The sequence below is a fragment of the Cupressus sempervirens genome, chromosome 7 (genome assembly GCF_028749045.1).
Source record: "Cupressus sempervirens isolate cs-2001-9-10 chromosome 7, ASM2874904v1, whole genome shotgun sequence".
Taxonomy (NCBI): domain Eukaryota; kingdom Viridiplantae; phylum Streptophyta; class Pinopsida; order Cupressales; family Cupressaceae; genus Cupressus; species Cupressus sempervirens.
The window spans coordinates 683,726,298-683,748,797 of NC_143124.1; the positions used below are offsets into that span (position 1 = coordinate 683,726,298).

A 22,500-nucleotide genomic window follows, 5' to 3' on the forward strand; every position below is an offset into this window, starting at 1 on the left:
ATGTGACCCTCGACCTCGACGGTGCTGGACCTGTAGCTTAGCCATCCAGCACATCACTGCAAGGTCAAGTGTCTGCACATCACTAAGATTTTTGGGGTGAAGAGGAGGCCAGCTCCATCCCCTACACGATTCAAGGTCTCAAACCGACAATGATCCTACCGCAAGTTCACCTACGGTAACCTTGTTACAACTTCTCCTTCCTCTAAATGATAAGGTTTAGTGAACTTCTCGCGACGTCGCCGACAGGAACCACCATCGTTGCCACAATCCGAACACTTCAACGGATCATTCAATCGGTAGGAGCGATGGGCGGTGTGTACAAAGGGCAGGGATGTAGTCAACGCGAGCTGATGACTCGCGCTTACTAGGAATTCCTTGTTGAAGATCAATAATTGCAATGGTCTATCCCCATCATGATGCAATTTGGCAAGATTTCCCAAACCTTTCAGGCCAAGGAGAGAAACTTGTTGGTTGCATCAGTGTAGCGCGCGTGCGGCCCAGAACATCTAAGGGTATCACAGACCTGTTATTGCCTCAAACTTCCATGGCCTAGGAGGCCATAGTCCCTCTAAGAACCTGGCCGTGAAGGGGAACCTCCGCATAGCTAGTTAGCAGGCTGAGGTCTCGTTCGTTAACAGAATTAACTAGACAAATCGCTCCACCAACTAAGAATGGCCATGCACCACCACCCATAGAATCAAAAAAGACCTCTCAATCTGTCAATCCTTACTATGTCTGGACCTGGTAAGTTTCCCCGTGTTGAGTCAAATTAAGCCGCAGGCTCCACTCCTGGTGGTGCCCTTCCGTCAATTCCTTTAAGTTTTAGTCTTGCGACCATACTCCCCCCGGAACCCAAACACTCTAATTTCTCAGAAGGTCCTGGCGGAGTCCTTAGAGAAACATCCGCCGATCCCTGGTCGGCATCGTTTATGGTTGAGACTAGGACGATATCTGATCATCTTCGAGCCCCCAACTTTCATTCTTGATTAATGAAAACATCCTTGGCAAATGCTTTCGCAGTGGTTCGTCTTCCATAAATCCAAGAATTTCACCTCTGACAATGAAATATGAATGCCCCCGACAGTCCCTATTAATCATTACTCCGGTCCTGAAGGCCAATGGAACAGGACCAGACTCCTATCACATTATTCCACGCTAATGTATTCAGAGCGTAGGCTTGCTTTGAGCACTCTAATTTTTTCAAAGTAACGGCGCCGGAACTGCGACCCAGCCAATTAAGGCTAGGAACACACCGCCAGCAGAAGGGACGTGAGGGCCAGTGCACACCCAGAAGGCGGACTGACCGTGATGACCCAAGGTCCAACTACGAGCTTTTTAACTGCAACAACTTAAATATACGCTATTGGAGCTGGAATTACCGCAGCTGCTGGCACCAGACTTTCCCTCCAATGGATCCTTGTTAAGGGATTTAGATTGTACTCATTCCAATTACCACACTCGATGAGCCCAGTATTGTTATTTATTGTCACTACCTCCCTGTGTTAGGATTGGGTAATTTGTGCACCTGCTGCCTTTCCTGGATGTGCTAGCCGTTTCTTAGGCTCCCTCTTCGAAATCGAACCCTAATTCTCCATCACCCGTCACCACCATGGTAGGCCTCTATCCTACCATCAAAAGTTGATAGGGCAAAAATTTGAATGAAGCGTCGCCAGCACAAAGGCCGTGCGATCCGTCGAGTTATCATGAATCACCGGAATAGCGGGCAAGCCCGCGCCGGCCTTTTATCTAATAAATGCATCCCTTCCGAGAGTGTGGATTTGGTGCACGTATTAGCTCTAGAATTACTATGGTTATCCGAGTAGCAAAGTACCATCAAAGAAACTATAACTGATTTAATGAGCCATCTGCAGTTTCACAGTCTGAAATAGTTCATACTTAGACATGCATGGCTTAATCTTTGAGACAAGCATATGACTACTGGCAGGATCGACCAGGTAGCTTCTAACAACGAGGGGACCCCCAAGACCTGTTACAGCCAAGGGATGCCCACCACGATGGGAAACCGAAATTTGAATTCGCTCCATCATGCATCCAAACATAATCTGCCGCACAAGCAACAAGAATGACATTCACAGCACATGCAAGACTCGCAACGCTCAAAGATTTCGCACAAGAGGAAAGTGTCCCATCGTCGACCAGAGAGGGCCGAACAGGGAGCCTCGGTTCATAGGCACCTGGGAAGAACATCCCGTAAAGAACCCTTTACCCTCGAACTCACTGTCGCCACTACTCGGAAAGAAGCCTCGAGTCTGTATGAGATGCACCGCGCATGTAGCCACCTCAATTGTAAGGCCACTCAGAGACATCCATTTCCCAGGCATATGCCTCCTACACGCCTGTTGAGGTGCACCCGCACAGACAAAATCCTTCTTGATCACAACAAATGTTTTCCCATGATGAAGAGCTGGTTGCCGAAGTGCCAACGGAGACCACCGTGTTGAAGGGTGAAGGGCCATGCGAGTCGAAAACATGGCTGGTTATGCGATTGGCGGGGGCATCACTGTGCACGCTACCACCTCAATTATAAGGCCGCTTGAGGGCATTGTGTATAACAACACCCCCTCCACACATTTATAGGTGATGAGAGCTCGCCCGCATACATGGACATGTCTAACCTCTGGCAAATATCTCCTTTCCCAGCACAGCCTTGCTAACCGTTCCCCATGACACGTGATCTGCCAGCGCAGGTACAAAAAAGTTCCTACAGCTGAACACTCACACTAGCATTGTTGGACAAGCTTCAATCTCATGCACATGCACATACCGAAGAATTGGTACCGTGAGGGAACCACCCGCGAGCACCCACATCTCGGCAAAAAGCATTCGTGTGATTTCTTCCCCTAGACAGACACGTTGGGCCTGCACTTGTCAGAGCATTGCAAAGACGAGCGCTCTGGTTCGCAGGAGCCTGAGAGGAACATCTCATAGAAAACCTGTTCCCCCAAAATGCTTGAATCACAAATGCTCACAGCAAGGTCATAATGCAAAGATGTACATCGCGCACGCGACCGAGTAAGAAAACTCAGAGACATCCATTTCCTAGGCATATGCCCCCTACATGCTTTTTGGTGCACCCCGTACAAACGACCATACTTCGACAAGCCCTCCCAGAATTTTGCATCTGAAGAGAGAGATGAAATGCCTTGGGCTTTTTGTCCACACAATGCAAACACCAAACGCTCTCTTTAGGGGGGAGCTAAAGAAGAGTATCTCCCGCAGAACCCATGAGCCGCAGCCGTTCGGATCGCACAGGGCAGGACAGGGCATGGAGAGTTTTCGCATCCAAACAAAAATTATCGGTAATACTCTACGCTTCTACTGGCCCAGACCACAAAGGCTGTCACGACAGTGCCATGCACTTCTGTAGGATGAGACAGTGAAGAGGCGAGCACGCACCAAGAACGCACTAGCGAATAAATTATGCGGCAACCAAACCTTTCGCCGGCCCCCCTCTCAATCCCAAGGCTCTACCGATTGGCAAAAACTTAGGGTGGAGAGTGGACCCTTGATGAAATTAGGGACGTCGACCAAGGCACCCGTGCAACCATCTCTTTCCTTCTTGCCCTCCAGGCAGGATAAAAATGCAATGATAGAACATGCCAATGAGACGGAGCCCTTGGCTAACAGATACAACTCCATACACACTCAGCAACAAGTGCATCTTAGAATCAAACACCAAATGTGCAGTGTGTTGCAAGCCGTGCAGACACCTACATATAGGGTATATCCATCAAAACAAAGCGACAAGTACTTCCCACCAGCTTCGCCATTGTGATTACCAAATGGGATAATACTCACCGCCACAGATTAATGACCATCATTACTGTCTCGGAATAGATACAAGCACATCGAGCTTCATCCGATCAGCTAGATGAATTTTACCTTGAAGGGGCCCAATCCAAAAGTTCCAGAGGTCATCTCCTGGAACTCTCAAGAACAAGGCCCATCTTACATGCAAACTCTGCTACTGTGCAAACATAGGTTGCAATTAAAGAGAAATTGCAAGGCCGTCACAATGGCCCAACGCCAATGCTCCGACTAAGTCAATTTTCTCTTGCAATCACCATGCTGCCGTTCACAGAGAGATCTCCCCATTCACTTGTGATGCGATGCACAATCCAAGGGCTAGACATGAGCTCGCCCTTGAAAGGCCACTTTCCAAGGCATCCCTCGATGACACATTGGAACAACAACCGCTGTCGAACCATTTCCCAATGTTGTGCCGATCGAGTTGGCACAGAGCCGCTAGACGAGGGCTCCCATTTTAGATCAAGTTTTAAAATCACCAAGAAGACACGGTGAGGGCTAGCAACCGCTGCCAAACCTTTTTCTGAAATTGCACCAGCTGAGTGACTAGAAAACATGCTCTACGCGATAGGCACACAAAAATTTTTGCTAGAGTGCCAAGCACCCACCTCATGGCTAGAGACAAGGGCTCGCCATTAGATCAACTTCGAAATTGCTGAACAGACACGCTGTAAAACTGCAACCGCTGCCAAGTCTCTTTTCGTAGTTGCGTCGGTCAAGTGATCGAAGAAGGTGATCTAAGAGAGGGTCCATGCATAGGCATTCGTTGGGGGATTCGGGCCGATGGCATAAATTTATGCAATACCCGAGCAACACCAGATAGAGGTGCTAGACGAGGGCTCCCATTTTAGATCGAGTTTTAAAATCACCAAGTAGACGCGGTGAGGGTTGGCAACCGCTGCCAAACCTTTTTCCAAAATTGCGCCAGCTGAGTGACAAGAAAACATGATCTAAAGGAGAGTCGAGAAATAGCATTCATTGGGGTAATCGCGCCGATGGCAAAAATTTATGCAATACTTGAGCAACACCGGACGGAGGTGCTAGACATGGGCTCCCATTTAAGATCGAGTTTTAAAATCACAAAGAAGACGCGGTGAGGGCTGGCAACCGCTACCAAACCTTTTTCCAAAATTGTGCCAGCTGAGTGACAAGAAAACATGATCTAAAGGAGAGTACAGGAATAGCACCCTTGAGGGTGGGCTTCATGCCCCTCTAATTGATTCAACGTCGGCATCCACCATTTCAAAATCTGACATTTCCATCTGCCCTGACAGCAGCATTGAATCAATGAGGGGGGCACGGGAGAGGCTCGCAGCAACCACCTCTCCTGTTGTAGCCGCGATAGGCACACAAAAATTTTTGCTAGAGCACCAAGCACCCAGCTCATAGCTAGAGACAAGGGCTCACCATTAGATCAACTTCGAAATTGCTGAACAGACGCGCTGTAGAATGGCAACCGCTGCCAAGTCTCTTCCGTAGTTGCGTCGGTCGAGTGATCGAAGAAGGTGATCTAAGAGAGGGTCCAAGCGTAGGCATTCATTGGGGGATTCACACCAATGGCATAAATTTATGCAATACCCGAGCAACATCAGACGGAGGTGTTAGACGAGGGCTCCCGTTTTAGATCGAGTTTTAAAATCACCAAGTAGACACAGTGAGGGCTGGCAACCGCTGCCAAACCTTTTTCCAAAATTGCGCCAGCTGAGTGACAAGAAAACATGATCTAAAGGAGAGTCGAGAAATAGCACCCTTGAGGGTGGACTTCATGCCCCTCTAATTGATTCAACGTCGACGTCCACCATTTCAAAATCTGACATATCCATCCGCCCTGACAGCGGCATTAAATCAATGAGGGGGGCACGGGAGAGGCTCGCGGTAACCACCTCTCCCGTTGTAGCCATGATAGGCATGCAAAAAAAATTTCTAGAGCACCAAGCACCCACCTCATGGCTAGAGACAAGGGCTCGCCATTAGATCAACTTCAAAATCGCTGAACAGACGTGCTGTAGAATGGCAACCGCTGCCAAGTCTCTTCCGTAGTTGCGTCGGTCGAGTGATCGAAGAAGGTGATGTAAGAGAGGGTCCAAGCGTAGGCATTCGTTGGGGGCTTCGCGCCAATGGCATAAATTTATGCAATACCCGAGCAACACCGGACAGAGGTGCTAGACGAGGGCTCCTATTTTAGATCGAGTTTTAAAATCATCGAGTAGACGCGGTGAGGGCTGGCAACCGCTGCCAAACCTTTTTTTGAAATTGCGCCAGCTGAGTGACAAGAAAACATGATCTAAAGGAGAGTCCAGGAATAGCACCCTCGAGGGTGGGCTTCATGCCCCTGTAATTAATTCAACATCGGCGTCCACCTTTTCAAAATCTGACATATCCATCCGCCCTGACAGTGGTGTTGAATCAATGAGGGGGGCATGGGAGAGGCTCGCAGAAACCACCTCTCCCATTGTAGCTGCGATAGGCACGCAAAAAATTTTGCTAGAGCGCCAAGCACCCACCTCATGACTAGAGACAAGGGCTTGCCATTAGATCAACTTCAAAATCGCTAAACAGATGCATTGTAGAATGGCAACCGCTGCCAAGTCTCTTCCGTAGTTGCGTCGATCGAGTGATCAAAGAAGGTGATCTAAGAGAGGGTCCAAGCGTAGGCATTCATTGGGGGATTCGCGCCGATGGCATAATTTTATGCCATACCCGAGCAACATCGGACGGAGGTGCTAGACGAGGGCTCCCGTTTTAGATCGAGTTTTAAAATCACCAAGTAGACGCGGTGAGGGATGGCAATCGCTGCCAAACATTTTTCCAAAATTGCGCCAGCTGAGTGAGAAGAAAACATGATCTAAAGGAGAGTCGAGGAATAGCACATCCGGGGTGGGCTTCATGCTACTCTAATTGATTCAACGTCGGCGTCCACCGTTTCAAAATCTAACATATCCATCCGCCTTGACACCGGCGTTGAATCAATGAGGGGGGCACGGGAGAGGCTCGCGGCAACCACCTCTCCTATATAAGCAATTAGTGCGAGGCTCACTCTGCATTAGAAATTAGCAAACACACTGACATCCGCCTTAAAATCCAAATCCTTTAAAATTCCTACCAAACAGTCATTCATGACCCAATTTTTTATGAGGTCGGCAGAGGAGCAAAAGATTGTCATCGGTTAGGAGATGTGAGTTCATGGAGCCAAGGGACTGAAATGGTCATCGAGCTCATCCGATCAACTGGATGAATTTCACCTTGAAGGGGCCCAATCCAAAAGTTCCAGAGGTCATCTCCTGGAACTCTCGAGAACAAGGCCCATCTTACATGCAAACTCTGCTACTGCGAAAACATAGGTTGCAATTAAAGAGAAATTGCGAGGCCGTCACAATGGCCCAAGGCCAATGGCTCCGACTAAGTCAATTTTCTCTTGCAATCACCATGCCGACATTCACAGAGAGATCTCTCCCCATTCACTTGTGACACGATGCACAATCCAAGGTCTAGACACGAGCTTGCCCTTGAAAGAAAGACCACTTTCCAAGACATCCCCCGATGACACATTGGAATGTCAACCGCTGTCGAACCATTCCCAATGTTGTGCCGATTGAGTTGGCACAGAGGCGACCTTAGGGAGCTCCCACATAGCAATTGGGATGTGCTTTCATGCCCATCTCTCACAAAAACCAATGTTAGCTGTGGACAAATTTGGAATCCAAGGGCTCGCATCCATCGATATCGTCGGCACTGGGTCTATATATTTGAAGGCCACGGAGAGGTTCCGATAAGAGAAGCTCCCCTGCTCGCTCGCACAAACATCCCAAATTCTAGACACAAGCTCTCGCCCTTAGCATCGCTCTCCAGATCACCGCAATGACACATTGGAACGAAAACCACTGTCGAACAACTCTCGAAATTGTGGCAATGGAGTGAGAAAGAAGAGAAACTTTTGGGAGCTGCGCATAGCAAACGGGCTGTGCTGCTGCTTCATTCCGCTCTTATATAGATCCGAAATCATTGATTTCGTTTGGAATCCGAGGCTGCATTCATCCTTGCTCAAACAAGCAATGGCTCTTCTAATCGAATGGCCATGAGGAGCTTCTGATAACAAAGGCTCCCTTGTCACTCGTGATGCGCAGGCCAACTGCTAGATGACAGGTCGCCCTTCAGATCGCTTCCCAGGCAACCAACAAAATGGCACCATTGGAATGACCACTGCTGCCGAACCATTCTAAAAATTTTGTGCCAAAGAAGTTGTTGCGTAGAGAATGACTCTGGGGAGAGAGCCCTCGCATAGCAAAATCAGGATGGCTTCACGGCCCTCCCAATAGAAATGATGCTGGTGCCAATATTCCAAAAATCTGAATAACGTGTCTTTCGCGAACACCAGCACTGATTTCTATTGGGGAGGGTCCCCGAGAACTTTTCTTATCAAAGCTCAAATTGTAGCCGTGATAGGCACACAAAAAATTGCTAGAGCCCCAAGCACCCACCTCATGGCTAGACAAGGGCTCGCCATTAGTAGATCAACTTCGAAATCGCTGAACAGACGCGCTGTGGAATGGAAACCACTGCCAAGCCTCTTCCGTAATTGCGTCGGTCGAGTGATCAAAGAAGGTGATCTAAGGGAGAGTCCAAGGCTAGGGATTCCTTGGGGGATTTGCGCCAATATCAAAAAATTATCCAATACCCGAGCAACACCGGACGAAGGTGCTAGACGAGGGCTCCCATTTTAGATCGAGTTTTAAAATCACCAAGTAGACGCGGTGAGGGCTGGAAAACGCTGCCAAACCTTTTTCTAAAATTGCGCCAGCTGAGTGACAAGAAAACATGATCTAAAGGAGAGTCCAGCAATAGCACCCTTGAGGGTGGGCTTCATGCCCCTCTAATTGATTCAACGTCGCCGTCCACCATTTCAAAATCTGACATATCCATCCGCCCTGACAGCGACATTGAATCAATGAGGGGGGCACGGGAGAGGCTCGCGGTAACCACCTCTCCCGTTGTAGCCATGATAGGCATGCAAAAAAAATTTCTAGAGCACCAAGCACCCACCTCATGGCTAGAGACAAGGGCTCGCCATTAGATCAACTTCAAAATCGCTGAACAGATGCGCTGTAGAATGGCAACCGCTGCCAAGTCTCTTCTGTAGTTGCGTCGGTCGAGTGATCGAAGAAGGTGATCTAAGAGAGGGTCCAAGCATAGGCATTTGTTGGGGGATTCGTACCGATGGCATAAATTTATGCAATACCCGAGCAACACCAGACGGAGGTGCTAGAGGAGGGCTCCCATTTTAGATCGAGTTTTAAAATCACCAAGTAGACGCGGTGAGGGCTGGCAACCGCTGCCAAACCTTTTTTCGAAATTGCGCCAGCTGAGTGACAAGAAAACATGATCTAAAAGAGAGTCCAAGAATAGCACCCTCGAGGGTGGGCTTCATGCCCCTCTAATTGATTCAATGTCGGCGCCCACCATTTCAAAATCTGACATATTGATCCGCCCTAACAGTGGTGTTGAATCAATGAGGGGGGCACGGGAGAGGCTCGCGGCAACCACCTCTCCCCTTGTAGCCACGATAGTCACACAAAAAAATTTTGCTAGAGCGCCAAGCACCCACCTCATGGCTAGAGACAAGGGCTCGCCATTAGATCAATTTTGAAATCATTGAACAGACGCGCTATATAATGGCAACCGCTGCCAAGTCTCTTCCGTAGTTGTGTCGGTCGAGTGATCGAAGAAGGTGATCTAAGAGAGGGTCCAAGCGTAGGCATTCATTGGGGGATTTGCGTCGATGGCATAAATTTATGCAATACCAAAGCAACACCGGACGGAGGTGCTAGACGAGGGCTCCCATTTTAGATCAAGTTTTAAAATCACCGAGTAGATGCGGTGAGGGCTGGCAACCGCTGCCAAACCTTTTTCCAAAATTACGGCAGCCGAGTGACAAGAAAACATGATCTAAAGGAGAGTCCAGGAATAGCACCCCTGAGGGTGGGCTTCATGCCCCTCTAATTGATTCAACGTCGGCATCCACCGTTTCAAAATCTGACATATCCATCCGCCCTGACAGCAGCATTGAATCAATGAGGGGGGCACGGGAGAGGCTCGCAGAAACCACCACTCCCGTTGTAGCTGTGATAGGCACGCAAAAAATTTTGCTAGAGCGCCAAGCACCCACCTCATGGCTAGAGACAAGGGCTCACCATTAGATCAACTTTGAAATCGCTGAACAGACGCGCTGTAGAATTGCAACTGCTGCCAAGTCTCTTCCGTAGTTGCATCGGTCGAGTGATCAAAGAAGGTGATCTAAGAGAGGGTCCAAGCATAGGCATTCATTGGGGGATTCGCGCCAATGGCATAAATTTATGCAATACCCGAGCAACACCAGACGGAGGTGCTAGATGAGGGCTCCTATTTTAGATCGAGTTTTAAAATCACCAAGTAGACGCGGTGAGGGCTGGCAACCGCTGCCAAACCTTTTTCTAAAATTATGCTAGCTGAGTGACAAGAAAACATGATCTAAAGGAGAGTCCAAGAATAGCACCCTCGAGGGTGGGCTTCATGCCCCTCTAATTGATTCAACGTCGTCGTCCACCGTTTCAAAATCCGACATATCCATCTGCCTTGACAGCGGCGTTGAATCAATGAGGGGAGCATGGGAGAGGCTCGCGACAACCACCTCTCTTGTTGTAGCCGCGATAGGCACGCAAAAAATTTTTCTAGAGCGCCAAGCACCCACCTCATGGCTAGAGACAAGGGCTTGCCATTAGATCAACTTAAAAATCGCTGAACAGACGTGGTGTAGAATGGCAACCGCTGCCAAGTCTCTTCCGTAGTTGCGTCGGTCGAGTGATCAAAGAAGGTGATCTAAGAGAGGGTCTAAGTGTAGGCATTCATTAGGGGATTCGCATCGATGACATAAATTTATGCAATACCCGAGCAACACCGGACGGAGGTGCTAGACGAGGGCTCCCATTTTAGATCAAGTTTTAAAATCACCAAGTAGACGCGGTGAGGGCTGGCAACCACTGCCAAACCTTTTTCCGAAATAGTGCCAGCTGAGTGACAAGAAAACATGATCTAAAGGAGAGTCCAGGAATAGCACCCTCAAGGGTGGGCTTCATGCCCCTCTAATTGATTCAACGTCGGTGTCCACCGTTTCAAAATCTGACATATCCATCCGCCCTTACAGCGGCGTTGAATCAATGAGGGGGGCACGAGAGAAGCTCGTGGAAACCACCTCTCCCATTGTAGCCGCGATAGGCATGCAAAAAATTTTGCTAGAGCACCAAGCAACCACCTCATGGCTAGAGACAAGGGCTGGCCATTAGATCAACTTCGAAATCACTGAACAGACACGTTGTAGAATGGCAACCGCTGCCAAGTCTCTTCCGTAGTTGCGTCGGTCGAGTGATCGAAGAAGGTGATCTAAGAGAGGGTCCAAGCGTAGGAATTCATTGGGGGATTCGTGCCGTTGGCATAATTTTATGCAATACCCAAGCAACACCGGACGGAGGTGCTAGGCGAGGGCTCCCATTTTAGATCGAGTTTTAAAATCACCAAGTAGACGCGGTGAGGGATGGCAACCGCTGCCAAAACTTTTTTTGAAATTGCGCCACCTGAGTGAGAAGAAAACATGATCTAAAGGAGAGTCGAGGAATAGAACATCCGGGGTGGGCTTCATGCCCCTCTAATTGATTCAACGTCGGCGTCCACCATTTCAAAATCCGACATATCCATCCGCCTTGACACCGGCGTTGAATCAATGAGAGGGGCACGGGAGAGGCTCGCGGCAACCACCTCTCCTATATAAGCTATTAGTGCCAGGCTCGCTCTGCATTAGAAATTAGCGAACACACCAACATCCACCTTAAAAATCCAAATCCTTTAAAATTCCTACCAAACAGCCATTCACGACCCAATTTTTTATGAGGTCGGCAGAGGAGCAAAAGATTGTCATCGGTTAGGAGATGTGAGTTCATGGAGCCGAGGGACTGAAATGGTCATCGAGCTCATCCGATCAACTGGATGAATTTCACCTTGAAGGGGCCCAATCCAAAAGTTCTGGAGGTCATCTCCTGGAACTCTCGAGAACAAGGCCCATCTTACATGCAAACTCTGCTACTGCGCAAACATAGGTTGCAATTAAAGAGAAATTGCGAGGCCATCACAATGGCTCGAGGCCAATGGCTCCGACTAAGTCAATTTTCTCTTGCAATCACCATGCCGCCGTTCACAGAGAGATCTCCCCATTCACTTGTGATGCGATGCACAATCCAAGTGCTAGACACAAGCTCACCCTTGAAAGAAAGACCACTTTCCAAGACATCCCCCATTCACTTGTGACGCGACACACAACCCAAGTGCTAGACGCGAGCTCGCCCTTGAAAGAAAGACCACTTTCCAAGACATCCCCCAATGACACATTGGAACGACAACTGTTGTCGAACCATTCCCAATGTTGTGCCGATCGAGTTGGCACAGAGGCCACCTTAGGGAGCTCCTGTGTAGCAATCAAGATGTGCTTTCATACCCATCTCTCACAAAAACCAATCTTAGCTGTGAAAAAATTTAGAATCCAAGGCTCGTATCCATCGATATCGTCGGCACTGGGTCTATATATTCAAAGGCCACGGAGAGGTTCTGATAAGAGAAGCTCCCCTGCTCGCTCGCACAAACATCCCAAATGCTAGACACAAGCTCCCACCCTTAGCATCGCTCTCCAAATCACCACAATGTCACATTGGAATGAAAATCGCTGTCGAACAACTCCCAAATTTGTGCCGATGGAGTGAGAAAGATGAGCAACTTTGGGGAGCCACGCATGGAAAATGGGCTGTTGCTTCATTTCGCTCTTATATATAGATCTGATGTCATTGATTTCCTTTGGAATTTGAGGCTGCATTCGTCCTTGCTCACACAAGCAATGGCTCTTCTCATCGAATGGTCACGGGGAGCTTCCGATTACAAAGGCTCCCTTGTCACCCGTGATGCGCAGCCCAACTGCTAGACGACGGCTTGCCCTTTAGATCGCTGCCCAGGCAACCACCACAACAGCACCATTGGAACGACAACTGCTGCCGAACCATTCCAAAATTTTTTTTCCAAAGAAGTTGTTGCAAAGAGAATGACTCTGGGGAGAGAGCCCTCGCATAGCAAAATCGGGATGGCTTCACGGCAGCTGGATGGGATTTGAATTCATGGAGCCAAGGGAGTGAAATGGTCATCGAGCTCATCTGATCAACTGGATGAATTTCACCTTGAAGGGGCACAATCCAAAAGTTCCAGAGGTCATCTCCTGGAACTGTCAAGAACAAAGGCCAATCTTACATGCAAACTCTGCTACTGCGCAAACATAGGTTGCAATTATAGAGAAATTGCAAGTCCGTCACAATGGCCCAAGGCCAATTCTTTGACTACTAAGTCAATTTTCTCTTGCAATCACCATGCCGCCGTTCATAGAGAGATCTCCCCATTCACTTGTCACGACGCACAATCCAAGTGCTAGACGTGATCTCGCCCTTGAAAGGCCACGTTCCAAGACATCCCGATGACACATTGGAATGACAACCGCTATCGAACCATTCCCAATGTTGTGCCGATTGAGTTGGCACAGAGGCGATCTTAGGGAGCTCCCACGAATTGATCGGGAAGTGCTTTCATACCCATCTCTCACAAAAACCAATGTTAGCTAAACAATTTTAGAATCCAAGGCTCGTATCCATCGATATCGTCGGCACTGGGTCTATATTCAAAGGCCACGGAGAGGTTCCGATAAGAGAAGCTCCCCTGCTCTCTTGCACAAACATCCCCAAATGCTAGACGCAAGCTCCCGCCCTTAGCATCGCTCTCCAGATCACCACAATGACACATTGGAATGACAACCGCTATCGAACAACTCTCAAATTTTTGTCGATGGAGTGAGAAAGAAGAGCCAGATCGGGTCGACGAAAATGGCTAAGCCAGATCGGGTCGGCCAGCATGGCTCGGCCACCATTTTTCGCTGAGAGCTTTCGATACTAAAGCTCCCATGTAGCAGCGATAAGTACACCATGACAAAATTGCTAGAGCGCCGAGCACCCATAGCAAATTGCCATTATACCAAGCAACGCCGGAGTGCTAGACAAGGGCTCACGTTTAGATCAAGTTTTAAAATCGACAAAAAGACACGCCATGGATCGGCAACCGCTGCCTCAGCTTTTCCAAAATTGAGTCATCGGAAAACATGATCTAAAGGAGAGCTGAGGAAAAGCACTGAGATCGCTTCATGCCCCTTTCATTCATTCAACATCAGCATGCACCGTTTGAAAACCCAACAATCTGATCCGCCTAGACACCAATGTTGAATCAATGAAAGGGGCATGGGAGAGGCTCGCGACGACAACCTCTCCTATATAAGCTATTAGTGCGAGGCTCGCTCTGCATTAGAAAGCTGCGATAGCGCGGACAAAAACCTTAAAAATCCAATTCAATGAAAAATATGACCAAAACAGCCATCCACGACACCGTTTTTGGAGCTCGCCCAGATCGGCTCGGCCAGAATGGCTCGCACAGATCAGCTCGGCCAGCATGGCTCGCCCAGATCGGCTCGGCCAGCATGGTGACTTGCTGACTCGGTGAGAGTACTTCGAACTGTCAAGAACAAAGGCCAATCTAACATGCAAACTCTGCTACTGCGCAAACATAAGTTGCAATTATAGAGAAATTGCAAGGCTATCACAATGGCCCGAGGCCAATGCTCCGACTACTAAGTCAATTTTCTCTTGCAATTGCCATGCCACCGTTCATAGAGAGATCTCCCCATTCACTTGTGATGACGCACAATCCAAGTGCTAGATGCGAGCTTGCCCTTGAAAGGCCGCATTCCAAGACATCCCGATGACACATTGGAACGACAATCGCTGTCGAACCATTCCCAATGTTGTGCAGATCGAGTTGGCACAGAGGCGATCTTAGGGAACTCCCGCGTATCGATCGAGAAGTGCTTTCGTACCCATCTCTCACAAAAACCAATGTTAGCTGAACAATTTTATAATCCAAGGCTCGTATCCATCGATATCGTCAGCACTGGGTCTATATTCAAAGGCCACGGAGAGGTTCCGATAAGAGAAGCTCCCCTGCTCGCTTGCACAAACATCCCCAAATGCTAGACGCAAGCTCCCGCACTTAGCATCGCTCTCCAGATCACCGCAATGACACATTGGAATGACAACCGCTGTCGAACAACTCCCGAATTTGTGCCGATGGAGTGAGAAATGAGAGCCAGATCGGGTCGACGAAAATGGCTAAGCCAGATCGGGTCGGTCAGCATGGCTCGGCCACCATTTTTCGCCGAGAGCTTTCGATATTAAAGCTACCATGTAGCTGCGATAAGTACACCATGACAAATTGCTAGAGCGCCGAGCACCCATAGCAAATTGCCATTATACCAATCAACGCCGGAGTGCTAGACAAGGGCTCACGTTTAGATCAAGTTTTAAAATCACCAAAAACACACACCATGGATCGGCAACCGTTGCCTCACCTTTTCCAAAATTGAGTCATCGAAAAACATGATCTAAAGGAGAGCCGAGGAAAAGCACTAAGATAGCTTCATGCCCCTTTTATTGATTCAACATCAGCATACACCGTTTGAAAACCCAACAATCTGATCCGCCTAGACACCAATGTTGAATCAATGAAAGGGGCATGGGAGAGGCTCGCAGCAACAACCTCTCCTATATAAGCTATTAGTGCAAGGCTTGCTCTGCATTAGAAATATGCGATAGCATGGACAACTCCCTTAAAAATCCAATTCAATGAAAAATGTGACCAAACAGCCATCCACGACACCGTTTTTGGAGCTCGGCCAGAATGGCTCGCCCAGATCGGGTCGGCCAGCATGGCTCGCCTAGATCGGCTCGGCCAGCTTGGCTCGGCCAGCATGGCTCGCCCAGATCGGCTCGGCCAGATCGGGTCGGCCAGCATGGTGACTTAGTGACTCGGTGAGAGTACTTGGAACCGTCAAGAACAAAGGCCAATCTTACATGCAAACTCTGCTACTGCGCAAACATAGGTTGCAATTATAGAGAAATTGCAAGGCTGTCACAATGGCCCAAGGCCAATGCTCTGACTACTAAGTCAATTTTCTCTTGCAATCGCCATGCCACCATTCACAAAGAGATCTCCCCATTCACTTGTGATGACACACAATCCAAGTGCTAGACGTGAGCTCACCCTTGAAAGGCCGCGTTCCAAGACATCCCGATGACACATTGGAATGACAACCATTGTCGAACCATTCCCAATGTTGTGCCAATCGAGTTGGCACAGAGGCAACCAAACAGCCATCCATGACACCATTTTTGGAGCTCGGCTAGATCGGCTCGGCCAGCATGGCTCAGCCAGAATAGCTCGGCCAGAACGGCTCACCCAGATCAGCTCGGCCAGCATGGCTCAGCCAGAACGGCTCGCCTAGATCGGCTCAACCAGATCAGCTCGGCCAGCACGGCTCGCCCAGATCGGGTCGGCCAGCATGGCCCGGCCAGAACGGCTCAGCCAGCATGGCTCAGCCAGAACAGGTTGAACAGATTGGCTCACCCAGAACGGGTCGCCCAGATCGGCTTGGCCAGAATGGCTCGCCCAGATCGGCTCGCCCAGAACGGGTCACCCAGATCGGCTCGGCCAGAATGGCTCGCCCAGATTGGCTCGGCCAGCATGGCTTGCCCAGAACGGCTCAGCCAGATCGGGTCGGCCAGAATGGCTTGCCCAGATCGGCTCGGCCAGCATGGCTCGGCCAGAACGGCTCGGTCAGATCAGGATGGTGACTTGATGAACAGACTTAGAGATTCGACTTGGTGGGCCGACTTGACGGGGTGACTTGATGAACGCACTTGAAGGGTCGACTTGGTGGGGTGACTCTATGAACGGACCTAAAGAGTTGACTTGGTGAGAGTACTTGGCGGGGTGACTGGATGAAAGGACTTAAAGAGTCAACTTGGTGAGAGTACTTGGTGGGGTGACTTGATGAACGCACTTGAAGAATCGACTTGGTTAGAGTACTTGGTGGGGCAACTTGATGAACGAACTCAAAGAGTCGACTTGGTGAGAGTACCTGGTGGCTTGACATGATGAGCAGACTTAAAGAGTCAACTTGGTGAGAGTACTTGGCGGGGTGAACTGATGAACGAATATAAAGAGTCAGCTTGGTGGGAGTACTTGGTGGGCCGACCTAGTGGGGTGACTTTATGGACGGACTTAAAGAGTCAACTTGGTTAGATTACTTGTTCTGGTGACTTGATGAACAGACTTGAAGAGTCGACTTGGTGGGGTGATTTGATGAAAGGACTTAAAGGGTCAACTTGGTGAGAGTACTTGGTGGGGCGACTTGATGAACGGACTTAAAGGGTCAACTTGGCGGGGTGACTTGATGAACGGACCTAAAGAGTTGACTTGGTGAGAGTACTTGGCGGGGTGAACTGATGAATGGACTTAAAGAGTCGACTTGGTGGGAGTACTTGGTGGGCCGACTTGATGAATGGACTTATAGAGTCAACTTGGTGAGAGTAGTTGTTCTGGTGACTTGATGAACGGACTTAAAGAGTCGGCTTGGCGGGGAGACTTGATGAAAGGACTTAAACAGTCGACTTGGTGGGGTGACTCGATGAATGAACTTAGAGGGTCGACTTTGCGGGGTGACTTGATGAACGGACCTAAAGAGTTGACTTGGTGAGAGTACTCGGTGGGGTGACCTGATGAACAGACTTAGAGAGTCGACTTGGTGAGAGTCCTTGGTGGACCGACCTGGTTGGGTGACTTCGTGAACTGACTTAAAGAGTCGACTTGGTGGGAGTACTTGGTGGGGTGACTTGATGAACAGACTTCAAGGGTCGACCTGGCGAGGTGACTTGATGAACGGTCCTAAAGAGTTGACTTGGTGAGAGTACTTGGTGTGGTGACTTGATGAAAAGACTTAAAGAGTCAAATTGGTGAGAGTACTTGGTGGGGTGACTTGATGAACGCACTTGAAGGGTCGAGTTGGTGGGGTGACTTTATGAACGGACCTAAAGAGTTGACGTGGTGAGAGTGCTTGGTGGGGTGACTTGATGAACATAGTTAAAGAGTCGACTTGGTGAGAGTAGTTGGTCGGGTGACTTGATGAACGCACTTGAAGAATCGACTTGGTTAGAGTACTTGGTGGGGTGACTTGATGAACGGACTTAAAGATTCAACTTGGTGGGCCGACCTGGCAGGGTGACTTGATGAACGGACTTAGAGAGTTGACTTGGTGAGAGTACTTGGTGACTTGGTGGGCCGACCTGGCTAGGTGACTTGATGAACAAACTTAAAGAGTCGACTTGGTGAGAGTACTCGGTGGGTTGACCTGGTCACGTGACTTGATGAACGGACTTAAAGAGTCGACTTGGTGGGCTGACTTGGCTGGGTGACTTGATGAACGAAATTAAAGAGTCGACTTGGTGGGTCGAACTAGCGGGGTGACTTGGTGAGAGTACTTGGTGGGCTGACCTGGCAGGGTGACTTGATGAACGAACTTAGAGAGTCAACTTTGTGAGAGTACTTGGTGGGTCGAACTGGCAGGGTGACTTGATGAACAAACTTAAAGAGTTGACCTGGTGAGAGAACTTGGTGGGCTGAGCTAGCGGGGTGAATTGATGAACGAACCTAAAGAGTCGACTTTGTGAGAGTACTTGGTGGGCTGACCTGGCGGGGTGAGTTGATGACCAAACTTAAAGGGTCGACTTGGTGAGAGTACTTGGTGGGCCAACCTGGCAGGGCGACTTGATGAATGAACTTAAAGAGTCGACTTGGTGAGAGTACTCGATGGGGTGCCCTGATGAAGAAAGCTAAAGAGTCAACCTGGTGAGAGTACTTTGTGGGCCGACCTGGCAGGGTGACTTGGTGAGCAAACTTAAAGAGTCGACTTGGTGAGAGTAGTTGGTGGGCTGACCTGGCGGGGTGACTTGATGAACGAACTTAAAGAGTCGACCTGGTGGGCCGACTTGGCAGAGTGACTTCATGAACAAACTTAAAGAGTCCACTTGGTGGGCCGACCTGGCGGGGTGACTTGATGAACGAACTTAAAGAGTCGACTTGGTGAGAGTAATTTGTGGGCTGACCTGGCAGGGTGACTTGATGAATGAACTTAAAGAGTCGACTTGGTGGGGTGACTTGATGAACGCACTTGAAGGGTTGACTTGGTGGGGTGACTCTATGAACGGACCTAAAGAGTTGACTTGGTGAGAGTACTTGGTGGGGTGACTCGATGAAAGGACTTAAAGAATTGACTTGGTGAGAGTACTTGGTGGCTCGACTTTATGAGCAGACATAAAGAGTCCACTTGGTGAGAGTGGGCCTAACGAGGCGATCTGGTGACTGGGCCTAACGGGGCGAGTTGGTGGGGTGACTTGGCGAGTGGTATTAGAGAGCCGACGTGGTGAGGCGACTCGGCGAGTTGGTTCGTTGAGATGACATGGTGAGCTAACTTGGCGAGTCGACCTGGCGAGCGAACTTAAAGAGTCGACTTGGAAACATACTCGAGTCGACTTGGTCAGGCGACCTGGCGAGCGAGCTCAAAGAGTCAACATGGTGAGGTGACTCATTGAGTCAACATGGTGAGGTGACTCATGGTGAGGAGCTATCCTTGAGGCGACTTGGTGGGCCTACTTGATTAGTCGACTCGGTGAGCCAACCTGACGAGCTGACACGGTGAGCGGGCTTAAAGAGGCGACGACTTGGTGGGGTAACTCGGCAAGCCAACTTATCGAGGCGAGATGGTGAGTCGACTTGGTGAGCTGACTTGGTGAGCACACTTAAAGAGTCAACTTCGTGAGGTGACTCGGCGAGTTAGCCCACTGATGCGACTTGGGTGGGCCGACCTGGCGAACGAAATTAAAGAGGCGACTTGGGCAGGCTGACCTGGTGAGCGAACTTAAAGAGTTGACTTGGCAACGTACTTGAACAACTGACTTCGTGAGCTGACATGGCGAGTGGGCTTAGAGAAGCAACTCAGAGGGGCGACTTGATGAACGGACTTAAAGGGTCGACTTGGTGGGGTGACTTGATGAACGGACCTAAAGAGTTGACTTGGTGAGAGTACTTGGCGGGGTGAACTGATGAACAGACTTAAAGAGTCGACTTGGTGGGAGTACTTGGTGGGCCGACTTGATGAACAGACTTATAGAGTCGACTTGGTGAGAGTAGTTGTTCTGGTGACTTGATGAACGGACTTAAAGATTCGGCTTGGCGGGGTGACTTCATGAAAGGACTTAAACAGTCGACTTGGTGGGGTGACTCGATGAACGAACTTAGAGGGTCAACTTTGCGGGGTGACTTGATGAACGCACTTGGTGGGAGTACTTGGTGGGGTGACTTGATGAATGAACTTAAAGAGTCGACTTGGTGGGAGTACTTGGTGGGCCGACTTGATGAACGGACTTATAGAGTCGACTTGGTGAGAGTAGTTGTTCTAGTGACTTGATGAACGGACTTAAAGATTCGGCTTGGCGGGGTGACTTGATGAAAGGACTTAAACAGTCAACTTGGTGGGGTGACTTGATGAACGAACTTAGAGGGTCGACTTTGCGGGGTGACTTGATGAACGCACTTGGTGGTGAGAGTGGGCCTAACAGGGCAATGTGGTGAGTGGGCCTAACTGGGCGAGTTGGTGGGGCGACTTGGCGAGTGGTATTAGAGAGCTGACGTGGTGAGGCGACTCGGCGAGTTGGTTCGTTGAGATGACATGGTGAGCTGACTTGGCGAGTCGACCTGGCGAGCGAACTTAAAGAGTCGACTTGGCAACGTACTCGAGTCAACTTGGTGAGGCGACCTAGTGAGCGGGCTCAAAGAGTCAACATGGTGAGGTGACTCATTGAGTCAATATGGTGAGGCGACTCATGGTGAGGAGCTATCCTTGAGGTGACTTGGTGGGCCTACTTGATTAGTTGACTTGGTGAGCTGACCTGACGAGCTGACACGGTGAGCGAGCTTAAAGAGGTGACGACTTGGTGGAGTAACTCAAGAAGCCAACTTATCGAGGCGAGATGGTGAGTCGACTTGGTGAGCTGACTTGGTGAGTGCACTTAAAGAGTCAACTTCGTGAGGTGACTCAGCGAGTTAGCCCGCTGATGCGGCTTGGGCAGGCCGACCTGGTGAACGAACTTCAAGAGGCGACTTGGGTGGGCTGACCTGGTGAGCGAACTTAAAGAGTTGACTTGGCAACGTACTTGAACAACCAACTTGGTGAGCTGACATGGTGAGTGGGCTTAGAGAAGCAACTCGGTGGGGCAACTTGGCGAGCACACTTGCTGGGACAAGGTGGTAAAATGACTAGGTGATTCAACTTGGTGAGCTGACTTAGGGAGCTGACTTGGTGAGCGAACTTAAGGGGTCGACTTGGTGAGGCAACCTGAATAGTCAACTCGGTGAGGTGACTTGGGGAGCCGACATGGTGAGCGGTCTTAAAGAAGAGGTGACCTGGTGGGGCAACCTGGTGAGGCGAGATGGTAAGTCATCTTGGTGAGCCGGCTTGACGAGCTGTGAGTGGACTTAAAGAGTCAATTCTTGATTTGGTAAAGACCACATGGTTAGATGACTTGGTGAGCCGACCTGGCTAGCAAAATTGGCAAGCAAACTTATAGAATCGACTTGCTGTCCCCAGCCAGGATCGCACGCCTAGGTTGACCCAACTTGGGTCACCCGACTAGGTCAACCCATCTTCGTCGCCCCAGCCTCGGGTGACTCGACTGGGTCGCCAGAGTGGGTCGACGAGGGGAAAAAAAAAAAAAAACAAAAAAAATCATGGGAGGCCCTGTACAGCGAAAAGTGCTAAATTTTGGGCATTACAAAAAAAAAAAAAAACCAAGTTACCCGCTTTTGGATCACGCACAAGTTTCAGTTCACGTATTGCCGAGCCGACTCAAGGCGTTACGCCTAGCTAGCCAGATTCAAGGTAGGGTAGCCGAAACGATCCGATTTGAGAATTTTCTTTATAAAAAGAGATCATGATAGGCCTCGTAAGGCAAAAAAGAATGAAATTTTGGGAGTTCAAAAAAAAAAGTTACCCGGTTTTGGATCGCGCACAGGGCTCGGGTCACGTAGCATCGAGGTGCCCTGGGTGACATGATTCGAGTGAAAAGTTGACGATGGCATGAGTCGTGCAAAAACATTGGAGGCCATTAAGGCTAGAGGCGCTTCGAGTCGAGGTTTCCAAGGCGGGTCCGGTTGAAAACTTTGGGCGTTAACCAAAAAGAAAAAGTTAACCGCTTTTGGATCACGTAAGTGACTCGGGCCACTCAGAATCAAGGCGAGTGCGATTACATGAGTCGAGCGAAAAAAAAATGGAGGCAGTTAAGGCTCGAGGCAATTCGAGTCAGGGTAGCTGAGTCGATTCAAAAACTTTGGCCGTTAGCCAGAAAAAGAGTTAATCGCTTTTGGATCACGTACATGACTTGGGGTGCATAGAATCAAGTCAAGCATGGTGACATGAGTGGTTCGAAAAAATTGCAGAAGATTAAGGCTCGAGGCGATTTGAGTTGGGGTTGCTGACATGATTCGGGTTCAAATCTTTGGGTGTTAACCAAAGAAGGAAGAAGTTAACCGCTTTTGGATCACGTACATGACTCGGGGCACCAAGTCGAGCACGGTGACATGAGTCCTACGAAAAAACTAGAGGCGGTTAAGGCTCGAGGC

At 49.4% G+C, this 22,500-nt stretch overlaps 1 non-coding gene across 1 annotated transcript; it reads right to left on the reverse strand.

Annotated features, from left to right (window-relative positions):
* Window positions 1-147: 147 nt before the first annotated feature.
* LOC149548572 (18S ribosomal RNA) lies at window positions 148-1,958 on the reverse strand. Its single transcript, XR_016354726.1, has one exon. It is a non-coding gene; the product is annotated as an 18S ribosomal RNA (ribosomal RNA).
* Between the last annotated feature and the right edge of the window lie 20,542 nt (window positions 1,959-22,500).